The 16,042-nt window shown below is 39.3% G+C and overlaps 1 long non-coding RNA gene across 1 annotated transcript; it reads left to right on the top strand.

Moving 5' to 3' along the window:
* The first annotated feature begins 32 nt into the window (after positions 1 to 32).
* Positions 33 to 12,501, top strand: LOC117196650 (uncharacterized). Its single transcript, XR_007471400.1, has 4 exons — positions 33 to 298; positions 2,462 to 2,601; positions 5,968 to 6,097; positions 11,313 to 12,501. It is a non-coding gene; the product is annotated as an uncharacterized LOC117196650 (long non-coding RNA).
* Positions 12,502 to 16,042: the final 3,541 nt, after the last annotated feature.

Below are 16,042 nucleotides of genomic sequence, written 5' to 3'. Positions count from 1 at the left end.
CGGCATTCCTCAGCAGGTTGGGGTGACGCACTTCCGGCGTCTGGCCTGTGGTGTGGTGGAGGCTCTTGGCAGTCTCAAGGAACCAGGCAAGAGGGTCGTTAACCTTCTGACGCCGCTTGGGCCCGGTCAGCGTTACAAGGTCTTTTTCCTGTGGCCTTAGCCTTGGGAATGAGGCTGTTGAGTTAACTTGAGCTCCTTGTGGCCGTCCAGGCGGCACTGTCTGCCACAGGAGTTACGGGACCGCGCTTTCGTAATTTCCTAAGTTTCTGAGGAGATGAGAGGGTCGAGACTGTCCGGGGTGAGCGCCACAGATACTGTACCCAGCCTTCCCCAGCTGTTGTCTGCATCAGGGTCTGATGACGCTGCTCTTCTCGTTACAGAGTACGATAGTTTTTTGGTGGAACTTGAGAGGCTATTTGCTGTGGTCACCGATTCTGTATACTAATGGTTATCAAACCTTAGATTGCCCAAGAAGCACTTGGTTAGGGGAGGAGGGGAGCTTTTTAAAAATACAGATGCCTGGTCTTCATCCAGAGATTGGTTCATTAGATGATTCTGAGGCATCCTGTGAGAAACCTTGTTGTGGGAGAAAAAGGCAAACTCTTGACCTTAACCTTACCCTGAGTTTAGAGTCCTTTTGGATTTCCAAAGCTAAACAAGGGTTTCTTACTCAATTTTGTAATTGGAGTGGTGCAGTAAATTCTCTCCAGTTAAAAAAAGGCATGCTTTTTTAGTGGGCTGTGTAACCTATCTAAGGAGCACTCAGTATTGGTCAGGTATTGTGTTAAGTACATTACCTGATGAATATTATACTAATCCTCACAGCATCTCTTAAGAGGTAGGCATTATTATTATTCCCAGTTTGCAGATGAGGAAATAAGTTGCAAGAGGATAGCGAATAATTGACAGGGCTTAAGCAGAGCAGAAATAAGTACAGTTTTACCAAAACCGGCAGCTTGAATTGGTGTTAAAAGCACTAAATGTGGAGTTAGGATATTGTTTTTCCAGCCTACTGTGCTACTTACTGCTACTTAAAGTTGTCTGTCTTTAGCAGACTCTACCCTTTTATATCCTCAGTTTATTTACTTGTAGAATCTGGAGTTAGGGTAACAGTTATTCTGAACTCTCCTTACTCATCAGAAGACCCTGGGGAGCATTATAAAAATAAAGATTTGGGGGTCAAACCCAAGGGATTCTGATTCAGAAGAACTGATGTGAAGCCCAGAATTTTTATTTTTAAGATGCTCCTTAAGTGATTCTTAATTATCAGCCCAGTTTGAAAACCACTGCTAGATCTGTAAATAATGAACCAGTTCTTAATATTTGGTGATTTCAATTGAGAGGGTGATTGTTTTAGAAAAGGACTCTTAAGTTTTACTCATTTTCAGAGGTTGCCATGCCATTGTTAAAGTACTTAAATGTACTGTCAAAGTTCACGTAATGAAATCCCATGCAATCTTTTTCTAAAGTGAGGAATATTTAAGAGAAAAAAATACCCTCTCTTCATTTAAAAATCTGGATTTTTATTTATTGATTTTATTTCTATTAAGGTATAATTAGTGGGAGGTGTAGACTCCATAGATCACAGACTTTATTAACACATCTGTTTCTTCTTAATAGTTGTCCGTACTTATTTAACTGAAGCTCATCTATAAAATGAGATATTAAGATACATGTTTAAAACACTGATGATACCATAGTAGCTGTCTCATAATAGTAGCTATTATTATACTTTCAAAATTGTTAAAAGCTGTAAGGACCAATGAATTTAAATAATATTGAGCAAATATTGAAATGGGATTTGCTTGTCTTGAGAATTAGGTTCAAGGTAGAGATTTTTTAAAAAAAGATTATTTTTACTGGTTAATTATTCACCTGGTAATACCATCCCTCAGGTCCTTGCTGTTCATTGTTTGGCCTGAGAGTGCAAAGTTTCCTAAGACTGCCTTTATCAGAATCACCTGGGAGTATTTGTTGAAAGTGCAGCTTCTCAGATCATCTCAAAATCTTCATCTGTATCTTTTGCACATTAAAGTTTTTAAGAACTGCTGAGTGTCCATAAGGCATATGGTACTTTTTTTAGGCCACAGACAGGCTACCTCCATAATTCCTTTTTTTTTTTTTTTTTTTTGTGGTACACGGGCCTCTCGCTGTTCTGGCCTCTCCCGTTGTGGAGCACAGGCTCTGGACGCGCAGGCTCAGCGGCCATGGCTCACGGGCCCAGCAGCTCTGCGGACTCTCAACCACTGCGCCACCAGGGAAGCCCCATAATTCCTTTTTGAAACTGTCCTTAAGAGCTGTTCTAATGGATGAGATCCATCCTAATGGCTTTTGCCCTGAAGAAGCATTTTACAATATTTGGCCTTCTGCCCCACTGCCAGTAGCATAGGCTGACTGGGTTTCTATTACCAATAACGTCCTTCTTTTTATGCTCCTTGTTCTGTTTTCCTTTGTGTTGCAGTAAGCAGAATGAAGACCAAAAGACATTCAGAAAGGAGAACAGACAAAAGAGAAGTGATAGTGAACAAGTGCTAGAAATACAAGACAGAAACAAGATTTGGGAAAAGTTTGGGACAGATGCAATCTATCATTCGATAAATAGTGAGTATTTATTAGGTACCAGGCATTGTTCTAGGCTTTGAGGATTTGGCAAAGAATATTGGAATTCAAGGAATTTACGTGTGTGTGTGTCTCTCTCTGTGTGTGTGTACTTTGGGGTTGGAGGTTGTTACACAATACAAATAAATGAGCAACATAATTTCAGAGATGAGTTTATAAAGACAAACAGGATGGCGGTGTGATGTGTGTGTGTGTGTGTGTGTGTGTGTGTGTTATTGAGTTGTCAGGTGTGACCAGAAGATAATATTTGGTTCTGAATATTAAGGAGTCAGCTGTGGAAAAATCTGGGGTCAGCATTCCAAGACTAGGAAAATAGCCCTAAGGATGTCAAACAGAGTATTGGAGACCATGACTTTGACCAGATGTAAAGGAACTTGGTATAATTGGGAACAAGAACAAAGGCTGGTGGGGATAGGCTATGTAGTGACCTTCAGAGTTCCTGGAGGGAGATGAAGTTGGGGAGGTAGGCAAGGGACATATTCCACAGGCCTTATAGGCCCTGATTGGGGTGTTACAGGGAGTTGAGGGCCATGGTAGGGAGTTGGATTATAAGTGTTGTAAGAAGCTTTCAGAGAGTACTGGGCAGGAGAATGACTTGATCTGTTTTACACTTTTCAGAGATTGGTGGGCGGGCGATGTAACAGCGTAGAAGCCCAGTTGAAGGCAGAAATCTAGAGAAAAGAAAACTAGTGTAAAGATTAGCAATCTACTTTGTAGGTGGAGCTGCAGGGCTTGCTGATGAGCTGTTGCTTTGGCAATCTATTTCTTAAAGTATATTTTTTTCGCATATTCTTTTTCATGAGTTGACAGCTATGTGGTGATAGGTAAGACTGATAAAGCTTAAATCTCACCTCCTGCCCACATCTAACTATTAAATTTAGGAATGAGGGAAGCACACAGAAGCATGAGTAAAGCTGAGATTTTTTTTAACAGTTGCTTAATTAATCAGGAAGCAAGAAGAATTGGAAGAGCCCCCAGCACGCATGCACACACACACACACACACATACACATATCTTTTCTTAATTCTACCTGCTTATTTATATGATCTATTCATTCTTTGGGAACTTGGCTTATATTTTATCTTTCATTTTTCTTCCCCTGGCCCTCTTCTTTATGAGGACTTTTCCTTAATTCATGGGATAGATCATCTTCTGACTTTTTCTCAAATCATTTTTCTTTCTTTTTTAAAAAAATTTAATTTTTTTGGCTGTGTTGGGTCTTCGTTGCTGCGCGCGGTGAGCGGGGGCTACTGTTCGTTGTGGTGCGCAGGCTTCTCACTGCGGTGGCTTCTCTTGTTGCGGAGCACGGGCTCTAGATGCATGGGCTTCAGTAGTTGTGGCTCGCAGGCTCTGGAGCACAGGCTTAGTAGTTGTGGCACACGGGTTTAGTTGCTCTGCGGCATGTGGGATCTTCCCGGACCAGGGCTCGAACCTGTGTCCGCTGCACTGGCAGGCGGATTCTTAACCGCTGCACCACCAGGGAAGCCCTCAAATCATTTTTCAGAATTCGTTTTGTCCATCTCTTTTGATCATGCTTGGACCCAGTCAAAAGAGTACAAAAGTACTGACATTCTCAAATGCTCAGTGTTGCTAGCCTACAGTAGGCTGGTAGTTTTTTTAAAGTGGGCAGGAAGGTTTCTTGTTTCCCAGTACCTCTTGCCAACTTACTACTATATCTGCCTTTTAATTTGCTATAGAACATGATAAAAATTGATAAAATTTTTTTCTACTTTTGGACTCAGTTGTACTTATTTATATTTGAAATATTTTGGGTTTCTATTGTAGCTTTCCTTTCAGTTTTTAAGAAATTTAGCATATGTTTTCATCCATTATCATGAATGAATGTCAAGTTGTAAGAAAAAATAAATAGTTGTGAAGGCAGAAGAACTAGTTCTAGGCATGGCAAACATCCGTATTTTCTTTCGTCTCATTTATCTAAAATTATTACAGCGTAACTCTTCTTAGCTCTGTCCATCTCCACTAAGGTCTTATAAAGTAACTCTGCTCCACTCTACTCTGATTTAACTTTGCGTGGTTATCTGAAATCAGATCACTTTGGTATATGGGCTGTTCCGTTAAGTATGCCAGGCCCAGTAGTTTGTAGTGTTCAGGTCAGACTTTAGGTGTTCACGTTGCACAAAAAAATTGCAGAGATTGTTTTGTGTGATATAGCTTTGTTTTCTGTGTGGTTCTACGTACTGATGAATGTAGGGTTGGGATGGAGAAGGACTTAAACTAACTCCTTTTTCTCTTCCTTGCCAGTGTCTTTTTTCAGGCAATGGGAGGCAAGGGAGAAAGAAATTAAAAATTGGGAGCATGCAGAGAGAGGTTGAGGAGGAAGCAAAAAAAGGTGTGGCTTTTGCAAGTCAATAATGTAGAAAAGTTTTTGTGATGCTCAGTGTGAAGCATAGCCAAAGGCCAGGAGTCACCATTTTTGGAGGTGATTTAACACTCCCCTTACCAATTTGACATTAGAGAGGTTTTCCTCTTCTCCTTTAAGTAGTGCAATTATTATAAGACCCAGAATAGTTCTGAACTGTAAATTAAATCTAAACACTCTTTACCTCTCTTAATTAACTTTTCCCCCCAATTTCATGCTCCTTGTTTTTCTTTCCCTTTTTTTTTTCCCTTTAAGAAGACATGAGGTATCTCCACCTCCTCCGCTTCCCCATCTGTCCTTTTCCTCTTGGCTGAAAGAGAGATGTTTTTTACTTTATATTTATTTTAATTAATGGATTTGAATCACAAGTAGTGAAACAGTTGATGTTCATCTTCAAGAGGCAGTGAAAGGGAAAATCATCCTCTTTAACTTAGCAGAAAAGAACTGGATGTTCATTGCTGGTGCCTACCTGAAAAATGGCTGTGAAAGGGGCAGAGGAGGGTTCCAGAATTCTCTGTCCTTGCAAGGAATAGGCACCATAGCCCAGAATCAAGGGAAGTGGGAAAACTCTTGAGAATGAAATCATACTTTCTTGGGAAATACCTTTCTCAAGGGATGCTTAGTAAATATTGCTTGATGATTTATGGTCCATTGATTTAGGATCAAATTCCCTAGGAACAAAATATCAGGGTGCAATTCAATTGCTTGAACAATCTGATTAATAAAATCCACCATAAGTTTATCATCTTCTCCTTTTCAGTTGGGCAAGGCGAACAATAACTTTTTTAAAAAATCTGCTCCCTTGAGTGTTCACCTTAGAATACGTCCTGAGACATTTGACTGACTTGAAATAAATAGGGACAGTATTACATGTGTTTTTTTGGAGGAGTAAAATGCTACTAATCAAAGCCTTTTGAAAATAAGCAAACAAACTAAGAACCTTGTCCAACTAGATGCTCTGTTACAGCATTTAGAGGAAGCCTGAGAAATGACGGTACAATTTGAATGTGGAAAGCAGGAATCAAGGAAGAAAGAACAATAGACTGACAGGATACCAGTTCTACTCCTGGTTCTAGCAACCCAGTGTATGACTTTGGGTAAGTCATTTCACTTCTTGGAACCTTGGTTCCCTTATTAATAAAATGAATAATTTAGTCTAGATGATTTACTACTTTTCTTCCAGCTTAAAAAAAAAACTTATGAATCTAAAATATTATATAAAATTAAGTAGTATAATTTTATCCTGTGAAATACTGAAGAGCATCACAAAAGACACTTTTTAAAATGTATTTTTAAAAACAGCATGCGACGAGAACACTCAGTAACATGCATACAGTGATACCTGATTTCTCCTTTGTGTCTGTGTTGTCTGCCTAAAGTAGATTATCTTGACATTTCCTGAATATAAATTATTGAATAAAATGAGCAAGAGCTCTTGTTTAATATAAGGTTTACCGTTGTTAAGTTTCCATAGTATTTTTTTTTTTTTTTTTTGCGGTACGCGGGCCTCTCACTGTTGTGGCCTCTCCCGTTGCGGAGCACAGGCTCAGGACGCGCAGGCCCAGCGGCCATGGCTCACGGACCCAGCCGCTCCGCAGCATGTGGGATCTTCCCGGACTGGGGCACGAACCTGTGTCCCCTGCATCGACAGGCGGACTCTCAACCACTGCGCCACCAGGGAAGCCCTCCATAGTATTTTTTAAGGAAAACTTTTTTTTTTCACTCTAAGCATATATTATGCAACAAGAGTGCCGTGTATTGCTACCAGGAAAAGCAAAACATGCCTTGAGTTAACTACTCATTTCAACCAGACCTGCTGAGGTAATTGACAACCAACATCATAGCTCTAGAAATTCCCCTAAGGTAGCAGAGCTTTAGTTTAATTAGGTAATTAGCTGTGTTCAGCCTATAATGAACGCACAAGCAATTAGCAATGAATTTGGGCTGCTAAAACCTATTTTTCCTCTTCTGTGTTCTTTTGCTTTCATTAACAACTCTAACTACTGAACAATTTATCTCTTCACACTAACAATCAACTTTATTATCATCAAACTCTTTGCAAGCGATAAAGCAATGAGACCTGAAGTTGGTTGCACAACATTAAGTGATTATGTTAAGTAATGCCATTTATTTGCCTAGCCATCCTGCTGTTATATTATGTCAGACAAATAGAGCTTTTAAAAGAAGTGCACACTACTTGATTTTGATGATTGCTTTATTTGTCAAACCCAAGCAACTAGTAAGAGATGTACCTTAATTTAGAGTTCTTTCTCGTTGGCTTTCAGCAAACTTGAATAAAAGGAAACAGTTCCATAAATCTACCAAAAGCAAAACCCTCAAAAAACAACTTGTTTTGTATGTGTGTATATGGCTTGAAGAGTCTTATGTTTGGAAGGGCTTGAGATAGAATTCAGTAAATGAAAGCCTTCACTTGGCCATCTTTTCCTGTTTGGGGACAGATTTTAGTCTCATGGATGGCAGAAGGAATCATTATGGTTTTCCTCACATTCCTCCACTGTAAGTCTTTCCCATCCAAAATGGCAGAAAGGAAAAGGAAGAAGAGAGGGGAGTGACAAAGGGATGAGAGGGAGCTTTCTGATGTGGGAGAGCAGAAGTTACCAAAGAGGTGGTGGTCATGTTCCGAAGACTTACTAAGTGTTAATGTCAAGAAGACATTTCTGTTGTTCTGGTTCTAGGCATGTAAACTGAAATACTTCATTATATTTCAGTCAGAAATGGGTTTTGAAAAACGGACATTTTAAGTTTCTCTGGGCACATTGTACGTCTACAAAGAGATATGATTTGTCATAATTAGAAACCAATCTGATTCCGTTAGAATTTATAGAGTCCCTAATATACAGAGTGTTCTTATAAAGATGCTGTTCTGCTTATTAATAATCTAAAAAGATTTGGGGGAGTTAAACCCAATGTTAGAAAATTAGCTAGCCAGTTAATAGCAGTTTAGGAATTAATTGAAGAAATATATTGCTTACTATTTAAGTAGAATTAAAAATGTATAAACAGAATTTTTCTTCTGATTGGAATATGAACATTGGCTTATAATTTCTTATCTTGAAGCATCCCATCTGGCTGGTCTTAGAAATATTTTTCCCCCGGCAATAACTAGCAATTAGAGTTTCAGAAATGCCAATTTTAATCAAAACTCTCATTTCCAAAATAGAAAAACTTTTGTGAACTATATAAAGACTCTTCGTTTTATTCAATTGACTGTTTTGAAAAAGTAATTTAAATAATTCAGAGCCAGAATTAAGATGTTCCAGAAATGCTTAGAAAATAGTGCAAATCCTTCCAATTATGGTCATTTTTAGTCTTACCATGGGCGCAGTAATTTCACTGGCATTAATGTTTTTAATCATTTAAATATCAACTTTATAGGAGTTAAATCATGTAAAAGCAGGGTTTCTCAACTTCGACATCATTGACATTTTGGATTGACTAATTCTTCGTTGTGGGAGCTGTCCTGTGCATTGTAGGATGCTTAGAAACATCCCTGGCCTCTACCTTCTAGATGACAGTAGCACCAATTGCCCCCCACTTCACCCCCATTGTGATAACCATATATATCTCCAGATATTGGCTGGGGGGGGCAAAATTACCCCTGGTTGATAATCAATAATATAGAATAAGACCTTGGCAACTTCTTTCTTTAAAGGTATTTCAATATTAAAAAAATTAAGTGTGTTGAATTTGGATGTCTAGGTAGTCTTTAGTCAGTGAAGTCTTAATAGAGATAGAACAAATGAATCAGAGCTTTGCTGACCTCCAGTTTGGAGTGGTTTTGGGGGGCACTGGAAGAACACTCCTGCTCCCAAATTCCTCTTGACTTGCCCTAATGGCTTGCTATAGGGTTGGTAGTTTGCATTCTTAGAAATTTGTTCTTTCTGTCAAAATGCAAATATTCCTGAGAGGAGCATCCCTTTACACTAAAACTGAAAGTTTAGTTTTTAGCTAAATACTAGTATGTTATTAACATATATCTACTTTTTTACTTATGACAAGGTCCTTCAGGAAAAGGACCCAGAAGAAAATTACCTGGGGAATTGAGAGTTAGTGGGTGAATGGGAAGCAAACATCATGTGTGGATAAAGGAATGATTAAAGGGACGTGGAAAACACTAAAAAAAGATCTTCTAGATCACATTTTTAGTGGGTCAGCCTGAGTTGCTCTTGCCATGTTTCAGTGTTTGTTTTTTTCCTACTACTCCCTGTATCTTTAAATTCCATTCTTTTTTTTTTTTTTTTTTAAGCAGCAAAGACTCTACTGTAAAGTATTGTAAAGTATTGTGTTGGCCAAAATGTTCATTTGGGTTTTTCGTAAGATGTTATGGAAAAATACGAACAAACTTTTTGGCCAACCCAATAGTTGTTTTTTTGTGTACTTTCTTTGCCTCTCTGTGTTGGGTATCCCAGGTTAATTTTTTAAAGTTATGAGTAAATCTGAAAGTCTAGAGAAACATTGACTAGATTACCTGACATTTAAACCTATCATCCACGCTGATGGAAGAGGTGTGAATGATATCGAGCCTGCTTTTCCTCCATTGTTGTCTGGCATTGTTGCCAGTCAGTGACTGGCAGTTTCAGGCCTATAAGAGGGCTTCCTGGACCTTCTAGCATCACTCAGTGGGTACCATAAGGGATGGCACTGCTTGTGGAACTCACAACCCCTCATAAGTAGATGCTCAGGCTATATTCAATTTAAAAAAGTTTCTGAAGATTAAAATAATGGTCCATTAAAAGGAACTGTCTAAAACATAGGAGACATGGAGATCTGATGACAAGCATGCTGAAGACTGTTCCAGGATATTTTCATAAATGCCTTAGTAGCTTCCACACTGAGTTTCCATGTAGTTACAGGATTTCAGTTACTCAGAGTGGGTTTTTGTCTGGTTGACTTTTTTTTTAATGGAATTACTGTTTCATGGCACTCAGACTAAGACCAAACCTTTAAGTATAGGTTCTGTTTATTTTTCTTTTTTCTATCCAGTGTCAGTTGCCTTTTCGTTTCCTGATTTCTTCCTAAGATGAGGGAGCCAAAATAGATCACAGCTAGATTTAGACAACAGGCATCTCCTTCACAGGGACCTTCGCAGAGTCTGATTTATTTATGACCATTTCACTGCTCACCATGTAAAGTTATGGACTCCTTGACTAATTACTGATCTCATACCTTCTAGTGGTTAACCCAACCTGTATTCAAAAGTCCAATTGAACATCAAAGTAAAATAAAATATTTCTTCTTGTTTGTTTCACCAGTTCTTGCTATAGTTTAACATTCTGCATTTGACCTTACTATTTTTTTTAGGTTCTTTGCCTCAAACTGGACTAAATGGCTCCTCTTTTTTAGTTTTGACTTACACATATTATATAAGCAGTTGTCTTAATATTATACCTGACTGATAAATTTCACACTTATCCCTTTCAGCATAATTTTTCCAATTTAGTATTATGTTTTTACCTTTATTCTCTCAACTCAGATTTTCCCACAAGCTTTCACATGAAGATAGTGTTTTATTATTGATAATAGTAACAGTAGTACCCTAATACTGATGGCCATATATGTTCACCTTTTAATAATTTGCTTTAGCCTTTTGTCTTCTTAAAAATGTAGGAATCTATGAAAATGATCCCAATCCTGCTTTCAAATATTGAGTTTCCTTGTTCCCCTTAAGGTTGTTGTTGTTTTAACAATATCAGACAGACATATGCGTTTCCAATTCTAATAGATACACATTACTTCACAGAGTGGTACTTACAGATAAGGTAAAAACACTGAATAGAAGTTTAAATTGTTCCAAAGAAATAGTAACTAGGAAAAAAATCTTTAATGATTTTTGAATTCACATTATGTTTACTTAAATTACCTTTTTTTCTTTATTGTTAGCTACCCTGGCCCTTATTTATTCAGACAGACGTTTGTAACCAACCACCAATAAAAAAAGGTGAATAGAAATCATGTACTGAATATGAAAACTGCTGATCTAAACTAAGTAAACCCATTTTAGCCATGTCCAGGACAGTCAGAATCATGCTATACTGTTCTTAGATTATATTTCTCTAAACATACACAGTGTGTATTACAGGAATTATCTGGTGGCATCAACAGAACAGTCATGAAATACCATAAACCCAAACAAGTGGTCTCTTACTATCTTGAAACTCCATAGATTTTGCAGCAATTCCCTAAACGATATTACTGATAAAAAGTACTTAATAAATTGTTGACCAAAAAAACTTCCTACAAACATTTTAGAAGACATCTCTGGACGGATATATTTGTTTTAAAATTTTGCAGAAATGAACCTGCACTATTTAGTTCCTTGAAAAACTCCTGCTTCGGGCTGTGCGTCTTACTGGGGTTGATGAATATGGTCACCAAACTTATAAGAGGTAAAGTGACAGAAGCCCACTCCGCCACCCCCCTCCCCTCAGCTCAGGCAGACTGTGGGGATCCAAGATGGTGCTCCCTGGGCCATTTCCTCACTATTGTGGGCAGGGATGGGAGAGGGAATTCATGTATTGGATTACACATTTCTTGAGGACAAAGACTACATCTAATTAACATATTTTTAGCAGAATCCAGGATAATGCCATGAATATCTTAACATGTGTTAGTGACTGAGAGGCTTATTCCTTTTGCACTCTTTCAAGCAGGCACATTCTGGAATATACTCCTGGAAGAGATGGTAATTGGGGAATGTTCTGGGGAAATGAGGACAGCACTGCAGCGGGAAAGAAAATCTGGTACAGAGATACTGATTTAATGTATAATATGCCCAAGTGATGGAAGGATGGATTCTCAATGGCTTTCCTCTTTCTATTAAAAAAGGGTGGGGGGAAGATAAATAATCTGATGGCACTATCACTCCCCTCCTCTCCTTTCCCTGGTAAGGGGTGTGTCTTAGGAAGCACATCTGACCCTGGATGTAGACACTGACTAAGAAGAGAGCATCTTGCCCCATGTGTGTTACTGCCTACGGGATGAGCTTTACCCGAGGCCTGGAAAGGGTCCTAGGAAGAGATTGCCTCTGCCTCACATCTTCTGCTGTTCCTTTGGGTTCCACAGGTAAGCCGGGCGCCTTCCTGGGCCCCTCTACTGGTTAGTCAGGTGGTCTGGGAAGGCTGCTGTGGAATGGCCAGCAGTGGATGCTGAGGGAATTGAGCCCAGTCATGACAACTTTGATTCCGTGAGAGATTTTGAACTAGAGGGAATTATCTACTTAGTTCTTATTCTACCTTTAAAAGAGAGTTAGGTGGGGCTTCCCTGGTGGCGCAGTGGTTGAGAGTCCGCCTGCCGATGCAGGGGACACGGGTTCGTGCCCCGGTCCGGGAAGATCCCACATGCCGCGGAACGCCTGGGCCCGTGAGCCATGGCCGCTGAGCCTGCGTGTCCGGAGCCTGTGCTCTGCAACGGGAGAGGCCACAACGGTGAGAGGCCCGCATACCACAAAAAAAAAAAAAAAAAAAAAAAAAAAGAGAGAGTTAGGTGAAGTGCCAAAAAGTATTACCATGGAAATAAGCACATTAATCACCGTGGAGACCTCAGAAGCTCTCAGGTTTCAGTTATCACACATCTTCAGAGCTGGGTGTGATTTGGGAAGATAAGCACCCTGGGATTGCTTTTGGTACGAGAAAGCAGTTTGGGGACAAACTGCCTAACAATTCTCCTTCAATGTTCTGCAAATGAACTTGGTTGTGCTGTAACTGTGGTCTGTGCCACCCTTTCCACCTTCCCTCTACTTAGTGCTCCCTTTACACACACCCAGAAATGCTCACTTTATCTCACATTTCTTATCTCACATTTCTTATGTATTTGGCACATTTCTTCTGGAAACCCTCTTCTTGTTCTGGTTTTGGTGCCAATATTCTCTCCTGACCTTGAGTCTTTGCTCCTTCTGGATCCCCTTCACGCTTCCTCTCCTCTGCTCAGTCCTTAAATGCTGCTGTTTGGTCCGGAGGGCCTTTCTTGTCCTCTCCTGTTCTTTACCTCTTCCTCCTTAACCTAATGTGGTTAATCTTTTTTCCTCCCATCACATTTCAGTGTTCCGTAAACTCCAATTCCTATGCATGGACCCCCCCTGATTTTTGAAATGAATCCTTATAAGAATATAATTGCTAAGTCATTCCTCCAGCTTTCATTAAAAAACAGTTTTGTGAAAGTACTGTACTATGTGGAGAGAGAGTAGGGGGCATACATTTCTGCTGATGGGGAGATTATAATCTACCTTGAAACAGGACACAGAGGGGCTAGAATGAGAACAGAAACAGGCTATGGGGATTTGTGTAGCATCATTACATATTAATAAAGACAAGTAGAGGCTCACAAAATACATGGAAGTCAACCCTAAGCAAGATGTGTTAGAAGAAGCTTTTCTGAGGCTGTGCAGCTTAACCTCCACTAAAGAATTGGGAGCAACTTGATAGAAAGGAGAGAACAGAGGACTCCAGTGGAAAAACATGATGCAAAGGCTTAGCCCGTATTCTCCCACTTGTGCTTCTACAGAAGAGTCACACATTTTTCTGTTGGCCTTGTGTGCATTGTGTAGCCCATAGAGGCACAGTCTGGGTTACTTAATGGCATTCTCTCCAATATCCTGGTAATCCTGCCTAAACTTTCCCACCAGAGCGTCTTCTCTTTTATGGCCTCTCCCCTGATACAGTCAACAGTCTGTGTTCTCTCCCTCTCAGACATTTGTTCTCCTGCTCGGGAAAGCCCACAGCTACGCACTGCAGCTGAAAGCCAGGGACAGGCTGCAAGTCCCTAGTCGACACGTTTTATTTTTAAACGTGCAAAACGGACTTTAGGTAATGGTGCAGATTTTTGCTCTAAAGCTAAAACAAAGAGAATTTAATTCCTAAATGAACAGTATTAGTGAAAATAAATTTTCCATTTAGCCATAATCCCACTGTACGACTTAGTCTATGGTGCAGAATGTAGGAAGCCTGGTGGATGCAACTATTTTGGCCCTTTAGCATCTGGCTTCTCATTATTTAATTCACAAAGTACACTTCATACTGAAATGTTTATTTTGTCTGAGAAGAAAAATCTTTTTGGTATTTCTTACTGGTTGTGGAATTTTCACATTTTAGCACGTGACTGTTGTAGTATGTTAAAATTGCATTGGTACAGCAAGAAATGCTGTTGGTGGAGATAATAGATTTTTGTAGCACCAGTCTTCTTGGTACTTCTGGATGTAGGATTTGGAACTCTGCTTAGATTTCAGCAGGGGTGAGGGGAGAGGTTAAAGAGGAATCATTTCACACAATGAAGGTGGTGAAAGAGATGCTCAGGGAGCAAAGAAAAGGGCCTTGTAGACTTTTAAAAGTTACTGATTTTACTCTTACCAAGTTGCTTTTGAAATAAAGAGGCAGTCCTTGTGTATAGCAGCTCCCTGGAGGTCAGAAGAAAGATGAAGTAATGGTGTATTTGTCAGAAACAGTAATAGAGAATTTTGTTTTATGATTCTGATTCATAGTCTGGTAGTTCATGCTTTCTAATAATAGCTTATACTTAGAAATTTTGTTCTTTAAATTGCTTAGATAATCTCAATGACAACAGGCTTTCTCATTTACATGCTTCATTTACCTGGTATTATCGGGGAATGGAGTTCTCACAAGAAAATTTGCTAGAAAATCCACTAAAAACAAAAAACCTATTAGTTCTGAGTTACTGGAAACTCAGAACTTTCCACCATTGACTTGGTCGTTCATTCATTCAGTGAATGTGTATTAAACACCCTCTCCATGCATTAGGTACATGTCCATGGGTGAGTGATATAATAGTGACAAGACAGGCAAGATTCCTGTTTGCAAGGAACTTACTCTAAAAGAGGGGAATAAACAATAGAAAGAAAACAAAGGAACAAGATAATTTCAAAATGCCCCAAGTACTGGGATAAAAATAACATAGTGAATGTGACTGGATGACTACTTTAGTCTGGGAACAAATCTACTTGCTGAATGTAGCATTTGAGCTGGACCTAAAAGACAAGAAGGATCCAGATCCAGTTAAGATCTGGGTAAACATTCCAGGAAGAGGTTTTAAGGCAGGAATAAGCTTGGTAGCTTGAATAAACTAGTTTTGGAGGCATGCTAATTTTTAGGGTATACTAAAGATAATTTTTTAATTATCTTAATAATAGGAGATAATTCATACCTCCTATCCTTTAGATCCTCTCTTTTCCTGGTGTTATTCTTTTTTCTGTTGACTATCTCAGAATAGTGGGTCATCCCCAGAGAACCCTCCATCCCTTTGGTGATGGTATAGCCTAGGAAGAACCAAAGCAGATAGGCAAATTTGTTGTTATCAGTAGACTCCACTTACACACACATTACAAATAGGGATGGGGCAGCAAAGAGGAGGCTGTGGGCTCGTAGGGTGCTAACCTGTATGGACCCCACTTCTTCCTCCTTGCCTGGATTTTAAAGTTCAGCACCCAGATGTGGATCCAGATGCTTGGGATTAACATCTTCCACCTCCTCTCTCCTCCATCTCCACATGCCAAAGTGAACTCATTCTGGTTATTTGTCCCAAGTTGTTAACAGTTAAGATGAGTAGACCCATGCAAACTGTTTGTTTCATTATATCATGCACTTAGACTATGAGTAGATATAGCCTTGACTAGATATAGACTCTCTCCTAGATTTTTATTTTCCTCTGGTTTATTAAAGGTGGCTGTTACTATGAAAACATTTTAAAAGAACCTGGATGACTTGAGGAGTATCACATTTTAATCCATGGAAAGTGAGCAAATTTATTCCAAAATTCACTGGCATTTTCCAGTGAAGGTTAGTGGATCAAAGGTATTCAAAACTTTGTCCAAGATCTTTGGTATGTGGTGAACATTTAGGCATTGCCCACAGCTAAGATTTCTTCAGTATTTTAGAAAAGCAGTCAGTTTTTCTGCTTGGTTCAGATGCTAATGTGTAATTCAGTTGTAATGTTCATACCCTGGACCTGACTCCTTTTATTTTTTTATTTTTATTTTTTTTTGCGGTACGCGGGCCTCTCACCATTGTGGCCTC

Source organism: Orcinus orca, chromosome 14 (assembly GCF_937001465.1).
Source record: "Orcinus orca chromosome 14, mOrcOrc1.1, whole genome shotgun sequence".
NCBI lineage: Eukaryota > Metazoa > Chordata > Mammalia > Artiodactyla > Delphinidae > Orcinus > Orcinus orca.
The sequence above is the reverse complement of the archived record's forward strand: the minus strand, read 5'-3'. Positions and strand labels throughout refer to the sequence as shown.